We start from the raw sequence: 15,667 nt of genomic DNA on the forward strand, positions 1-15,667 counted from the left end.
ACAGAATATATCTTCTACCTCCTCAAGCACGTGCAGTTTTAATGAGTTTCCACCTGCCAACAACGTCTGAAGTTCTGCAGACTGCTTTGCCCTCCTGCTACACCTTTATTTCCACTTGTTAAAAACTTATTATTCAAGCACTCACTGTACATAGTGGGCTGAATCCACTAGATAAAGAATCACTCAATCATCACCTTCTTTTTTTTATTTCTTTTTTTTAAGGTAAAAATCAATAACCAGATTGGATATAAGGAAAAATTTCTTAATTGCAAGAGTAGTCCGACATTGGAATGAGTTGTCCAAGGGAAGTGGAGGAGTCCCAGCCCCCAGTTGTGCTCAGAAAACGAGTGCTGTGGCTGTGTATTTGCCCCAATACCACCATGCCCACTCAACCAGCTCCCAGAGGATTTGGTGATCTTGCAGATATTTTCCAACCTTAATGATTCTGTCATTCTGTGATCACCCTTTGTATTAAGCAAGAATCAATATCAGTAATCACTCTTTGTTTTCAGGGTGTGGACATCTAAAACAATTTGTGTTTCTAAAGCTCTCACATCAGGGAATGTGTGGGGTACAACATAAAGACAACTCCAGCCCCAGTATGCACAAACTCATGGCAAAGTTTAGCTATTTGCAGGTGAAAACAATAAAAACCTAGACAAAGAATCACTTGGAAAATTATTTATACTTAATAAAATGGCATATTTGGACAGCGTAGAGTGTTTTAAGAAGGACCCATCTCTTAGCAGCTGTGAAGTTTTAAATGGAAGAGAGTTGAAGGCATTAAAATCCTCTCTCTTTAATTCTCTGCAGGTGTCTCCAGTGCTCAGTGGGAGCAGGGCTGGTGCTGCTCTTGCAGCTCTCAGAGGTTCAGGCGTTGGGAAGGTGGGAATTCTGTCTGGGAAATGGCAAAGAATGTCAATCTAAGCTCCAGTAACTCTCATCCTATACTGAAGTCAGTCATAGAAAACAACAAAGGGCATAAAATTACAGACAGAGCCGTATTAATAATTTAAAAAATTATTTCAGTGACGGAAATTGAAAAAAAAGGTATAAAAATTTAAACTGAGCTAGACAAAGAAGATAACATTTTCCTTTAATAAGCCCATCTTAGATATTGATTGCTATTTTTCTTAGGAGAGTTTTGCTAGCTATCTCAAAGAAACTGTCCTTTGAGCATAAAACCAGTAGAGACCAATTAAATCACAGAACATCCTCCAGTAACTTACATTGGACAGCCAGAACTAAAATATTTTTAGTGTAGCTTAGGAAGTCAGACCATTCTGAAATTTCATACTCTGTTTGATCTTTCTACAGATAAATGGGTAGAAGACTCAGAAGAACTAGCATTTATTTGAAAAATTGCTTTTTATATCCAGTAATAAAATATGCAAATATATAGTCTTTCCCTTCCCCATGTTTAAGTTATCTGAGCCAGTTCTCCATGTCTTTCTTTAGATTTTAAGTCAATTTTAATTAAATGTTTCACATCTCACGAAACCAAGAGAGACGTCTCAAAACTTCAGTCAAATATTTGAAGATAAATTTCACAGAAATACAAAACTTAAACTTGAATAAGTTACTTTTTCTGTCAAAGAAGCTTTAGGCACCAAGTTACTTAGAATCTTTAAAATATTCTTTTATATATGATTATGATATTGCACAGAGTGTCCAAATTCTTTGACAGAGAGTTAGCAAGTAAGATCAGAAACACTTACTGTTTAAGGCAGCCTCAATAAGTTTGGCAAAAATGGATTTTTTTTTTTTAAACATATTACAAGGGTGTTTCAGTCAAGCTTTTAGCTCTGCAGTTGTCTCTCAAGGCTCCAGTGTCCATTTCTGTGCTTTTGAGGGGTCAGTCAGTTTAAACTCTGAACAATGAATATCATCTGTACTCTACTGTGCATTAACCCATCCCTGGTTACTCTATAATTTGAAAATATTTCAGGAATTTATAATTTGACTCTCACTGAAGAAACACAGCTAAACATTGGATGATAATAATAATAATAATAATAATAATAATAATAATAATAATCTAACTCTTTCCATAGGAGCAGCAGCAAATGATAAACCAGGTCTCCCTCTCTGGCACAGATGACTTTGGGTATGACACTATTAGTAGCTAATTTTTCTCCTATTGTCCAAGATCTGTCTAAATCCAGACTCCACAAGATTATGTGGATAAAGGCTTTCTCTCCTTCCTGAAATTTGAAAAATTCATTCTACTGTGTTCTTTCCTGAGCTTTATTCTGCTCTCCCTAATGTTTATTCTGTCTGCTGCTGTCTGAGAATCTCATGGGTCCCCCACCTCTCCCTCCTGAAATATCAGACTCCTCTCAGCCCTTTTTTACTCACCTTCATATCTGCAGTCCTCTTGAATTCTCAACCTTTAACATCCATTTCTAAAATTTCTGCAATTCCTCTCCTCCATTCCACCCCATTTCTCAAGAGCCCAGTCACCTGCCAGCGCAAAAAGAAAAACTTATTTCTTTCTTTACAGTGCTGAAAATTCTCGAGCTCTGCCTGCACATCACAAAGGTCCTCTTATCTCCCCGTTCTGTGCTGTCAGCACATACCCTGAAATCTGAGCAATCTAAGCAAGCTTTATATCTCCATCACAAACTGCCTCGTGTCCTTTGCTGCTGTTTGGCTCTCAAACTAATGTTCCTAGCCCAAGGTCACAGCAGCTGTTGCTTTTTCAGACTTCTGTTCCTTACACACAGATACTGCCCGCTTTTTCCCACCGTATCAGCGGGGAATTCAGAGGAACACAAGCTCCCAGCTCTTACCAAGAGCCCTCTTGCTGCACCCCTCCTTCCAGCTTGGAGCAGCTGTTGCACCCCAGGATGGCAAATTCCCAGTGCTTTCCCTTTCCTGAGTGCTCAGAGAGTCTGAGGAGCTGGTTCATTAAGAGTCTGCACATGTAGGTACTGTGTGAGAGCAGATCATATCCAGCCCACCCAGGCAAAAAAAACTTGTGAAGGGCTTGGCTTCATTAACAAGGTACCTGTCCAAGAATTAGCTGGAGTTCTCAGCCTTGTAACTTAGAAAATGTGGAGGGGTTTACATGGGGGCAGCAAAGGCAGGTAAGTGCTAAAGTCCGTCAGATGTGGTTTCTGCAGCTAAGTCTAAGTTTTCTGAAAATCAAAGGCTCAAGAGAATGAAGGGAAAATAAAATCCAAACTAGACATATCCACTCCCCCCCAAAAAAGAAAAAAAACAAAAACCTATCAGTATACCACTTCCTTAGGTTAACTCTCGACTGCTTTGGCTGAAATAAAGAAGTAAACTGGAACGAAGCATCACAGGGAGCATAGCTCTGTGTGGGGATGTGTCTGAGAGTGTAGGAAAGCCCTTCAGAATGGAGACATTCTCAGAGCTGCTCGGCAAAACTGTGAGCTGGTGAGAGTTGCTTGTTACTAAAAAAAGTATCAGAAAACCTTAATGATGGCCATGCTGCCATGCCCACCTCAAATGTATGTGCTGTTGAGACAGCCAGCAAGGAATCTCATCCTAATGAGGTGAGGTAGTGTGGGACTTCATCTTCTGCAAAATGGAACCCTGCTCTCATCCCAAATTTGGGAAAAACCCCAAAACCTGAACCCCCTGCACAATCTCGGGTGTGTTTCTCTGCCAAGCAGCCTTTATTTGCATTATCTTTTCCCAGAAATCTCTCTGCAGCAGGATTGGAACACCCCCGGGGGAGAGCATCGCTGATTCTGCCCTCAGAGGGTTCATTTATGCCCCATCATTGCTACCTTAAAAGAGGCTCCTTATTGTCCTCAGGAGAGCAGTTCAGCTGCATTACCCTGGCAGTGGCTGCTTCCAAATGGATTTTCATCCTCAGGAAAAGCTGCTGATGATGCTTTTGTTGATAAGAAAATCAGAAGACTTTTCCCAAACACTTAAGTTCTGCCATAGGAGGAATTACTTGTCAGTAAGGAAAGTACCTTGGGAAGTGAAGCATCCTGAGCTTTTTTTCTGGGGTCACAGAGGTTTGTGTTATTGGAAGGACAAGGAACTGCAAGTTGATCAAAAAATTACGACTGAAAAACCCCAGCAACCCAGAGGGATAAAATTGGACATCCCAGAGCACTACTTTATCTGTTCTGCATGAGCTCAAGAAATCTTAAGGATATCCTGTGCTTCAGTGTGAAAAAAAAAAAAGTGCCAGTCACTCCTGAGAATAAGGTAACTCAATAAATTAAGGCAACTCAAGCTCAATATTTTATACCCAAGGGGTGTTAGACTGAGGAAGGATAGAAATTGAGTCTGTCCTTTATCCGAGTGGAATTGTAAGCGAAACTCACACTTTCACTACAGCTTGTAAGATTATATTTGTCTTTAATCAACATTAATAAGAAAACAGGGGAAAACAGCTTCAGAAACACCAAGCCCCAAAACATTCTGGTTTCAAAAATGAATGGAGGATATTTAGTGGGATATGAATTTCCCCTACAAAGCATCATGCAGACAGTTGGAATAAAAATCCCTCATTCCACTTTCATTACTAAGGCAGAAAAGCAAAGCAAATGGGAATGGCTCTGTAACCATAGCAACATTTGCCATTATTATTTTTTCAAAGAATTTTCGAGGCTCTACAATTTGAATTCTGCATTCTGAGGATAAAGTTTGTATCAAGGAAAAGAATGGAAGAACTTTATTTGGTTGCAGGTCCTAATGGCAACTTCTAAAAAGATTTTTCTTTTCTAAACTCTGGTTTAAAAAAGAAGTCATGTACAAAGAGTAGGGAACATAATTGCTTGTACTTTACTTAAATATGGTGTAAGATGTATGTAACTCTCAGGAGACAGGGTATGGAAATTATGACTGTATGAAAACATACTAATTTAGAATGGTCAATTAAAAGACATTTTCAATAATGGCAGGAAGTGTGGAAAAATAGTTGTGGTTTCTGTACAGTATCAGCTTAATCAGATCATGTTATTTTTCATAATCATGAATACAAATTTCCTGGGTGCTGTTGCTTGGGTCAAATACAAGATTCTTTCTGCCCCCTTCACCTCAGTGGGCACATTTAATCTCATTTTACATTCATTATGAATAATTGTACTCACAATAACTTACAAGCACAACCAGTTCTTTCACCAGATGCCCCAACCTTCGATTTTACAATTAATATTCAATGTTTATGGAAAACCATACTCAGAAACAGAGTCATAAAATAACACACAAAGCACTTAAAATATAGAAGGTAAAATATATTCAAATTCTAAATATTGCAACCTAGGAGGCAATTTGAAGCTATTCTTTCACTATTCCAATATCCCCAAACAGCTCAATAAGCCAAGGTCACTGTTCCAGGGTTCCAGGAGATCCTTTGGATCTCTTTACAACACCCAGACAGGCATGGGCAGAGAGAGGAGGGAACTGGAAGAGACTCAGTCACTAAAATAGATTCTGGTTTTCAGTAGAGAGAGCAGTGGAAGGAAAAGGACAACAGCAGCAACTGGAGAACATGTTCAACTGCAAACAGAGAAGTCCTTGCTCAGGTTGCTTTATCTACATCCTTCGTTTTTATTTGCAAAGGGAAATAGAGTAATAATGACACGTTACAGTCAGGAAGGGACTCAAGTACCACCAAGATGGCAATCATAAATCCATGACAAATACTGCCAGGAGATCCGGAGTCCTGGAGCAGCATCTTGAGAAAGTCTTGCAGCCAGTTTTCTTTTCTTCTTTTTCTTTAATATTTCTTGTTAAAACTCTCAATTAGGAATGTTCTTCTAGGCTTAAGGTGGTCAAATTAATGTGATTTATTACCTAATAAGGGTAAAACGTTTGTATTTTATGTGAGTGGCATATAGCTCCCATAAGGTAGCTATTTGTCAGGCAAAAATGAGGTTTTCTTTTGGATACACGAGGAGTTGTATGTCCTTTCAGGTCTAATCTGGGCCATACAGAGCAAGATTTATTTGGATTTACATGAAGGTTGTGTTGGCAAAAAGAGAACCAGAATTCCTGAGATGCAGCACACCTTAATGCATCACAAGAAGTGAGGAAAATACCCTCTCTCCTTGTTAGGAGAATATATCAGAAGACATGATAAGATCGTGTGTGGAGCTGATAGAATTAATTTCTCCTGGCAATTTCAAGTGAGCTGAGTATTTGCCTCTGAAGAGCCCAATCACCTTTGCTGCAGTCGCTCCTCCAAGGAGAGCGAATCTCCTGCTGCGGGATCCCGAGGGGGCAGGGCTGAGGTTTGAGCTGCTTTAAAGTGTTCCAATTCACAGCTCACCAATTCACCCCAGCCAAAAAATGAGTATTTAACCCATTCTGTCCAGTTCTGTCCAAGGCACGTGAGGGTTTGCTTGAGCTGCTTCATCAGCAGGTTGCTGTTCATGACAGTAAAATCTCCCAAAACCAGGGCAGCAACAAGCAGCTGCAGCTGAGAACCCTTTTTACTCGCACAATTGCCTCTGGAAGATATTCATCCCCTCCTTACTCCCTGTGGGCACCCACTGCAAACAGAACAAAGGTGAAATGATGTTTTTGAGGAACATCTGTGGCAGACCAGCCTATGTGGCCCTCTGGGAATTCATCTGCCGGGTCATCCTGTGAAAACTGCTTCACACTGCACTCTCATCCTCATGAGGCGTGACAGCAAGGTCACTGCAACTGTTTGACCTAGAATATGGCAGATGTGCTGACTGAAATCCCTGTCCATGTTTGTGTGCATGTGAACAGCAGGATTTGGCTCTAGCAGGGAGGCAGCAGCTCTGCAAACGCTGCTGCTCACAAAAGCAAAGTCCTGCCCTGCACGGCCCTCGTTTGCTGTGGTTTTGTCACCACAGTTTTCACCAACCCCACCTCTCCCAGTACTTTCCCCAACAGCCTCAGCCCTGTGCAGCTCAGACAGGGGCAGAGGACACTTTGCTGCTCCAGCAGAAGGTTCTGGGCAGGGAAAGTTCTGCCAGACAGAAATGCTGCTGGTGCTGGGGACCCAGCTCTGCTCACTTGCTGGTAACCAAAAAGTTTTTTGCAACCAGTGGCTGATTCCTCTGTTCCCAGCCAACAAATTCTGTTTGCAGAAGGTCCTTGAGGTGATGAGTGATCAAGTGATCACACTCCCAGTTATGCAACAGGGGCAGCTCCCACCACAGACTTATCCCACAGCAGCTCGTTCATATCAGATCTTCCCTTTCTCAGCTTTGTGACTCCTAACCCATCCTGGCAGTGCCTGCTAATAATTTTCTCCCTTTTCCCACTGCAGTAACTTTTCCATAACTCACAAGACAGCTTCTTGCGAGGAATGTTAGCAAAGGGAATTCCAGGTTTTAATCAAGGAGAGAGAAGCTCCCAATATTCCCGTCACTGAACATTTCCAGTCTGTGACATATTGCAGCTTTGGGCATGTCTGTGTTACATTTCATGTATATTATACATGGAGGCAAGCAGCAACATGCACACAGCTCACTACAATCACTTATTTTCTTGCTCTTCTAACATTTAAGACTTTGATTTTGTGCTTTACAGGAGGCCAGGTGCATACAGGTCTTACTTTTAAAAAAAAAACAAGCTAAGCATAAAAAAGGCCATGATGTTTGCCACAATGGAAAATTTCAGTAACAGCTGAATAACTCAGGCATTTCTCAGTCCTCAAAATCTTAATTTGGCTTAATTTGGACAAACATTAGTCCAAGACTGTCCTATTTATAAGCTTCTGGAAGTAATTAGTTACACTTGTAAAACACTTTAAAATTATAAACTGTCAGATTGCATAAGAAATCCCAAACACCCAACATTCAGGTAAGACTTAAGCAAAAAAAATGATCTTTCAAATATGATTTATAGGAAAATTTTATAGCTAAACTTATCTGAACCAAGGGATGTATATTTACTAGGAAGAACTGAATGCCCAACCTGCCAATTTATCAGTTCCACAGCACATGACAGATTATCAGAATTATCTGCTCTTTTTTTAATCAATAGGAACAATTTTGTGCAAATCACTCATGAAAATCATCTTCAGTGATGCTCATATAGCCCATATTTTGCAATATGTATTACACTGACTGCATTCATAAAGGAAATAGTTATTTTGGTGGTTTTTTTGGTTGTTCCTTTCTTGTTTGTGTTTTTGTTGTGTTTTTGTTTGTTTTGGTTTTGTTTTGTTTTTGTCCTTTTCTTATCCCTCTTTGTAATTTAAAAGAGAGACACTAAATAAGGAAAAATAGTGTAATTTGTGAAGGAACTGGAATAATTGTAAAACTAATCACTCTTAAAATACTATAGAGACACATCAAAGGCAAAAAAAACCCAAAACAAAACAAAAGTACAACTCAAAAAGCCAAACCTACCATGCATAAGAGTCAGGATATGCATTCAGCAGGACCAGAAGAAAATACACACTTGGAATATGACTTATGTGTTATATTTTATTTCATGGCAGATGTCAGCAGGAGCAGCACTTCTTGTGCTCCATTTGGATGGGAAAGCTGACACTTAAAAATCTATTTCAGTCAAATCACGATTGATTTAATGAACATTAATCAGATGCAGAAGACTATGCCAAAATATTAATTTGTTAGTTGGAGTAATTCACTGCAGGTAGAAAAGCCACCTCATCTTCAAACAACCTGCTGGAACATACAGCTGACCAGAGAGTTAATCTGCCCCGGACAGGAGGCACGGATGCAACAGAACCTAAAGGCTAAAACGGGAAAAAAGCACCAGGTAATAATGTCTCTTCCTCGAATCTCTTCTTAATCTTCCTCTTTAGTGCATGATCCAAACATAAATAACTCCTTGATGGGTAGACACAACAAGCTATTAGGTCTATTGTGCTAATGATCTGCAAATTAAACTGTAGCAAACCCAAGTCTCCATGCTGAAGTTGTTAAGACCTTCTCTGCCAATAACCTGCAGAAAATGAATTACACAATTATACCTCAGTGCAAACTGTAATGACTACAAATTACAGCAGTAATTGTATTATACAGCAAAGTGATTTGATTCATTGCTTACAAGGCATAATTAATAAGCTGAAATAAGATTATCTCTATATTCTATCTTTAGAGTCTATTTTTTCTGAGCAGTAATTTGTTGGGGTTTTTTTTGACCAACATCTCATTGCTCTGACTGTCAGAAATATTTAAGTTGGTTTTTTTTTGGGTGAAAGTCATTGAGCATCATCTTAAATTACTGAGGTAAGGCTGGTAGGGTCTGTAAGGAATCAGAAGGCATCACTACTCTCAGGAGATGAAATAAAGAGATAAACAGAGATAAATAGAAGGCAATCTTGTATGCAGAGAGCTGTTTAAGGGTATCTGTTGATGAGCAAGGGCAGGGAAATGACTAAGGCCGATTACATTTGCATTTCTGTTAGGTGACAGTTCATTTTAATTTCATTGATTGTTTTTGAGTTAGGATAACAAAATAGCCTTTGTTATTTCCCAGAGGAAAGAGAATTGGAAGGATCGGCCAGGCTGGGGTGACACCTCCCAGCCCCAGCTCCCCAGCCCAGACAAGAAGGAATTGGCTTTGGCAGCAAAGCCGCCCTGAGCAGTCCCTCTCCTACGGGGACTGGAAAAACTGGGATGGCAGAGGAACTGGGAGTGGGCAAAGAGAAACGACTGGAAAAACTGGGATGGCAGAGGAACTGGGAGTGGGCAAAGAGAAACGACTGGAAAAACTGGGATGGCAGAGGAACTGGGAGTGGGCAAAGAGAAGCATCCTTCGATCAGCCCAGAGTGCCCGGCTTGGGGCTGACAGGAGTGGCATCCCCGGCTCGGGACCTGAGCAAGGGGCTCTGTCTGATGTCAGCCCTGTGCTGAGCTCAGCGTGGGCAGGGCAGCAGCAAAGCCTTGTGCAAACCCCGGGCAGGTCAGATTTGGGAGCACTATTGCACAAGAAACTGGAAACCAGAAAGAGAAGGAAAAATATCTTTGCTGTGGACTGTGGGCAACTTGCTAAAGGCTCTTGATGACAGAATAAGTGGGAATGATCATTACTAGCACTCCCCCAAATCCTTCATATTCTTGCCAGTATTTTTTGAAAGCCTGCTTTATTAAGATATTATTTAAATACCAAGAGGTGATGAAGTGAGAATAACAAAGGGGTAACATATCAATACTTTCCCTCTGTCCTAGTGAGCAACTCTGTTCATTTCAATCAGAGATTTCACTGGGATTTAGTTGCTGGTTTTGATTTTGTTGTTTAAATAAATGATCTTCATTTTATAAGCCTACACTATTCTCCTCATTCCAGAAGTTTTTCTAGAAGCTTCCAGCTTGAGCTCTCTGTTCTTAAGGGCAACACTGAGCAGCAGAGCTGCCATGGAATGCAGTTTATCCTCCTGCTGCAGTCAAATGAAGGAAATTTGTGAGCTCCAGAACTTGCCTGGGAAGATGGGGCTCATAGAAACAAACGCTTTAAGAGTTCTCTGCCTGCTGTTTTGCTCAAAAATAAAAATCCTATTAATTTATTATTAGAACAATCTCCTTAATCAAAATGCTGATTCAGCTTGGTATTTATTAGATGATTCTAATGAAGGCTGTGAAAATCAGGAGAGCAGCCAGAACAGCAATCAACTCCATTTTGCAATAAACTAAGGAACACCTGGTGCTTTGCAACTTTGTCCTTTGATAATCTGGAAAAACAATTTTCAGCATCTAAACAAGTATGCTGGTCACCAGAAGAAGCTGCGTTAGTTTACCTTTATTTTTCTTCACTCTGTGCTTTGAAAACATTCAGAAATCGATATTGAAGGGTTCATATGAAATTCCAGTGCAAAGCCTGAATTTCTGAGTGCTTGTATTTTTCCATAACAGTCTCTGCAGTTGCACTCAAACAGGGAGAATAATCTGAATGTCAAATATTTGACAAGTCATTTTGAGCAGAAGTAGGTAACTGTGGAGCCAGGAATGATTTTCAATAATTGATAGCACTTCATATCATGCAAACTACATATAAGAAACATAATTATCAAGAATAAGGTTTGATAAACCCTTAATTTTAGTAAGGATTCTTTCTTTTCCCCTCGCATCTTAAAACTGCGTTACTGCTGTAAATTGCATTTTTATGCAAATTAAAGGGATTTTGGTTGGTTTTAGGTTTAGTTTTTGTTTGTTTACTTTTTAAACTAAAGATGCTTCCTACTTAAAGGTATGTCACCATCAATTATGATTTAATTGATCTGACAGAAGTTCTTTATGTGTGTGCAGCTCAGAAAAAAAATCTTTGTCTACTGAACTGTGCAGTAGCAGTAGAGGTGTATTCACACAGCAGTGATGTTCTTATCTTAATAAAAAATTAGGTAAAACCCATAATTTATAACATTATTGCAGGTCTTCCCATGCCCAACCCAAGAAACACAGCTTTTCATCCTCAAGAGGCCAAAAACAGAACATGCACTCACACACATGGGAAAAAAAAAATCAAAGAAGACTGGAATATTCTGATGAAAAAAATCAAGGCTTTCAAGTAATCAGAATTTTTCTTCTCTCCCTTAAAAGCCTCTAAGTCACCATTTTGGGTGTTTTGTACACTGCTTTTTGCAGGACTGTGTTCAAATGAAAAGGCTGAAGTGAGTGCACTTTTTACCCCTGAGGTAATCTGATGCTCTCACACGTCTGATTTTTGACAGCAATGTAAGAAACCAAACAAACTACAAACAAACAAACAAACCAACAAACCCCAAACCCCTGACTTGAATGGCTCCTTCCTCTCAGGAGCTCTGCACAGAAGTAATTGGCATAGGAAAAGCTCTGCTTCATTCAAGTTTCTTTCCTTATAAAACAGAGATGAGAATGTCTTTGAACATAATTCAAATAATTGACTGTCTGCATCTATTTTTGTTGATGTATGTCAACCAACAGAGCTATAAGTTAGCTAAAGCAATTGCACAGCACCAGAAGAATTCTATCCAGAGCAGCAGAGTACATGAAATAATTATTTTTATGCACATTACCCCAGAAGTATTTTTTCTATTTCAAAACAATGTAGGTACCCTACCACACCAAAAAGAAAATCAAGGCAATACACCTGCAAGCAAAGTAGATTTTAGGCACTGTGACAGGCAATTATAGATGCTACTACTTTTCAGCTTCCAATTTTAGAATAATGAAAAATCAAAGTTCACTGAATTACACTATATAGACTCCTAGGTTGAAATGCAATTAAATAATCCATGAAGCAATTCTTTTTCAGAGCTGCTTAAACAGAAACGTAATCAGCAGGGTGTAGGACTATTGATACAGGGAAAGTCACCAGTTCTGAATCCCAGGATGGGATCCTGCTTATACTGGGATTTCTGTGTGAACAACCACGTGCTCCAAAGTGCAGTGCAAATGTCTTTCAGTAGGAAAAACTTAACATTATTCTGCTTTTCACCATGAAATTGGCAAAAATTCTGCTGTACTCAGCAGCACAGAAAGATTCTGTCTGTCTGTTGTGAGGCCCTGGCACAGGGTGCCCAGAGCAGCTGTGGCTGCCCCTGGATCCCTGGCAGTGCCCAAGGCCAGGCTGGACATTGGGGCTTGGAGCAGCCTGGGACAGTGGGAGCTGTCCCTGGCCATGGCAGGGGTGGCACTGGATGAGCTTTAAGGTCCCTTCCAACCCAAACCATCCTGTGGTTCTGTGATTTAACATCCAGTGATGGAAATACTACAGCTTTTCCCATTCCCTTGTTCTAAATTTCCAGGTTTTGCATTGAATTCTGCAAGCCTTAGGTAACTCCAGCTTATCCTCATGCATTTAATTTGTAACAGTTAAACCCACTATGGTTATTTATGTCTAAATCTCCATTAAAGCTCACTTGTTCTGGTATTTTAGGGACATTTAGCTGTTACATGTCATAAAAACAACACAATGAAGTCACCACAACCAGACATCCCTCTCTAGAGGCAGGTAAGCAGGTCCATGTTTTCTGCGTTCTCCCATGTGAACACACCATTCCTTGGGCACAGATTGCCCCCACCAGAGCTAATGCACTTCCTGAGGCATTATCCCCACCTTTTCCATGTGCTCCTGCCTCTTGCAGATCCAATCCAAGCAAATCTCACTACAACAAACTCTCTCACCAAGATGAAGCTGCTACACAAGCTCGAATTATCACCCTCTCAGCCCTGCTGTGGAATCACCACAAACAGCAAGACAGGGCAAGACATCAGTGAAAAATCTGCACCTCTATGGGAGTTCACAGCTCACAGCACATCCCCAGGTCCTGTTCCTGTCCTGCCAACACCAATCCACCCTGGAGAGGCTGCCCAGGGGCACCAGTGAGCCCTTTTGGCAGGCTCAGAACTGCACTGATGTTCTTGCTGCCCAGACCAAGGTCTGTGTCTGGGGCACCTCAAACAGCACCAGTCCAAACAGCCAGCACAAGGTTTGCTCATCTTTCTGCACACCTTACAGAGCAATCAGTGTGTTGAAAATCCTTGGGTGCTGGTGATTTTCTTTGCCTTTTGCCAGCTTTTTTCCCCTCCTTCATTTTGTTCATTATTTTTTCAACAGTTGAAAAGACTGAACAAAATCAACACAAAAATATATTACACTAGCACTAAACACTGGCCAGCCACTTGCACTGATTAGACAAAACTGATACAGTTGCATTTGAGTTTCAGTGGGAATCTGAAACTTAAATGTATGGAAAATTGTGGTGATGCATGCTTTATTTTTACTTGTTTGCAAAAAAAAAAAGCCGTAACTTTATCAAACATTATAAACACTTTCACTGCTGACAACCCTCTTCAAACATCAACTACTGTAATTTTCCCCACATTTACATAATACTGCCTGATTAAGCTGTCAGAATTTTCATTGGTGCTTGCTGCAGAAATCAAAAATAAAAACACAGTGTTAGCAATGGTTTGCCCTCCTAAGATACTCAAGTTGGAGTGTGAGGAAGAGTGAAACAGCTAATCTGAAGCAGATAGGGAGATATTCTCCTCAGTTGCTGATTCCCTCATCCAAGCAGGATTCAGCTTCTTTCCCCCAATATAAAACCTGCTCCAGCTGGCAGCAACTCAACACCAGCCCAAGCCCTGGGTCTGCAGCCCTGCCTGAAGACAACCACTGGATTCCCTCTTCCTTCACAACCCTCACTAAACTGCAGCCTCTTCTCCTGATGATTTATTTCTCAGATGTCATACATGAAATCCCTAATTAGCTTGGTCTTTGCATATTAAGTGCTTTAATTAATTAATTAATTTTGAGTTAAATATTTTAAATTGAATGTTAAAATTAACCCATCAGCCCAGGTACCAAAAATCAAGTTCCATTAATCACTTGTACACCATAAGAGTTACCTTTCCTGTGTTTACTGTATACTTTTACAAGTGTTTTAAGATGTGTTGGATGTATTTTACTACTTTTTTAGGTGTTTTTACTTGTACTTTGGTTCCAAGGCAAATTTCAAAACCCCAGTTCCAACAAACAGCCCATCCCCCATAGCCATTGCCCTGTAGGCAAGTACCATAGCAACCTGAATTTTAATGACCCTTATCTCAGCTAATACCACCCCTCTGACAAGGATGAGCCATTGGTGGACAGAGATAATCTGTCAAAGGGAAAGCACCAATCACTTTAAACCGAAGGGGCGGGCTGTGGGCGGGCTGTGGGTGGAGCAAAGGCTATAAAACAACGAGCCAGAGAAAGACACCTCCTTTTTGTTCTCTCCAGCCTTGCTGAGGTGGAGGTGAGTCCTGGGAAAACCTACTCCTATTCAGGAGCCGTTAGAAATATTTTTTTTGGCGTTTGGACCAGCCAAAAGCCAGCCTAGCACTGCAAGCCCTTTTTCGCTACCTGAGGTCCAGTGCTGTTTCAGCCAGAAGATCTAAAATCCCTGCACTCCTGGGGCATAGCATCTATCAAGCCACAGGATCCCAAATTTTTATATTTTGCTAATTTTTGTAATTTTTCAGTTTTTCCATTTTTAATAAATTATTTTAATTTTTAACTAAGAATTGTCTCATTTCTCACATCAGAGTAGCTACAGAGCCTCAAGGCCTGAATTGCCTGGGTACCCAGAGGGCTGTTGCATGAACACAGCTCTCCCCCGTGTTATTTCAACATGTCCCCGTTTTATCACACTCACCTGGCTGGGTTACACTGAGCAGCAGTGGTGCTCATCTCAGGATGCACATGGCAAGAGATGTTATCATGCGGACATAGCAGGTTTGTAACAACAAATTACTGTGTAGTTATCATTGTTTCATTGTCACGCAGATTCAAAGTAATACATGTTGTCTCACAGCTTATAATTAAATGATGATCTCTTTAACTTCCACAGTAAAAACAAAGTTTCAGAGGTGAAAGGGAGATCGACAGAGAACTGCCAATAACACAGAACATCCATAAAGACAAAGAAATGCTCTACTGTGGTCAAGAAATTCTCTGCTGTGGTTAAAGAAGTAATTTGGATTCCTTTCCTCTCTATAGAATAGGATAAGTATAAAAAGCTTTGCTTGTGAACACTTCTAAACCCAAAATTTTTAAAGTATCACAGAAAGATAAAAGTTATCAATAAATCCCTTATGAAATCATCCCATCTCGTTCCAATACACATGAAATTAATTCAGACCAATAACACACCCCTTATATCAGTTTAACACTACTCCAAAAAGGAGTTTAATGATCCCCAAAATCAACCATTAAATATTCTGCACTGAAGCCTCCCAAGCCACGGGAACTGATTTTTTTG

The 15,667-nt window shown here is 40.3% G+C and overlaps 1 long non-coding RNA gene across 1 annotated transcript; it reads right to left on the reverse strand.

Annotated features, from left to right (window-relative positions):
- Nucleotides 1-372: 372 nt before the first annotated feature.
- Nucleotides 373-2,654, reverse strand: LOC138110301 (uncharacterized). The gene is made up of 3 exons (XR_011150861.1): nucleotides 2,580-2,654; nucleotides 2,359-2,463; nucleotides 373-898 (listed from the first exon to the last, which is right to left on the reverse strand). It is a non-coding gene; the product is annotated as an uncharacterized lncRNA (long non-coding RNA).
- Between the last annotated feature and the right edge of the window lie 13,013 nt (nucleotides 2,655-15,667).

This window comes from Aphelocoma coerulescens, chromosome 4A (genome assembly GCF_041296385.1).
Source record: "Aphelocoma coerulescens isolate FSJ_1873_10779 chromosome 4A, UR_Acoe_1.0, whole genome shotgun sequence".
NCBI lineage: Eukaryota > Metazoa > Chordata > Aves > Passeriformes > Corvidae > Aphelocoma > Aphelocoma coerulescens.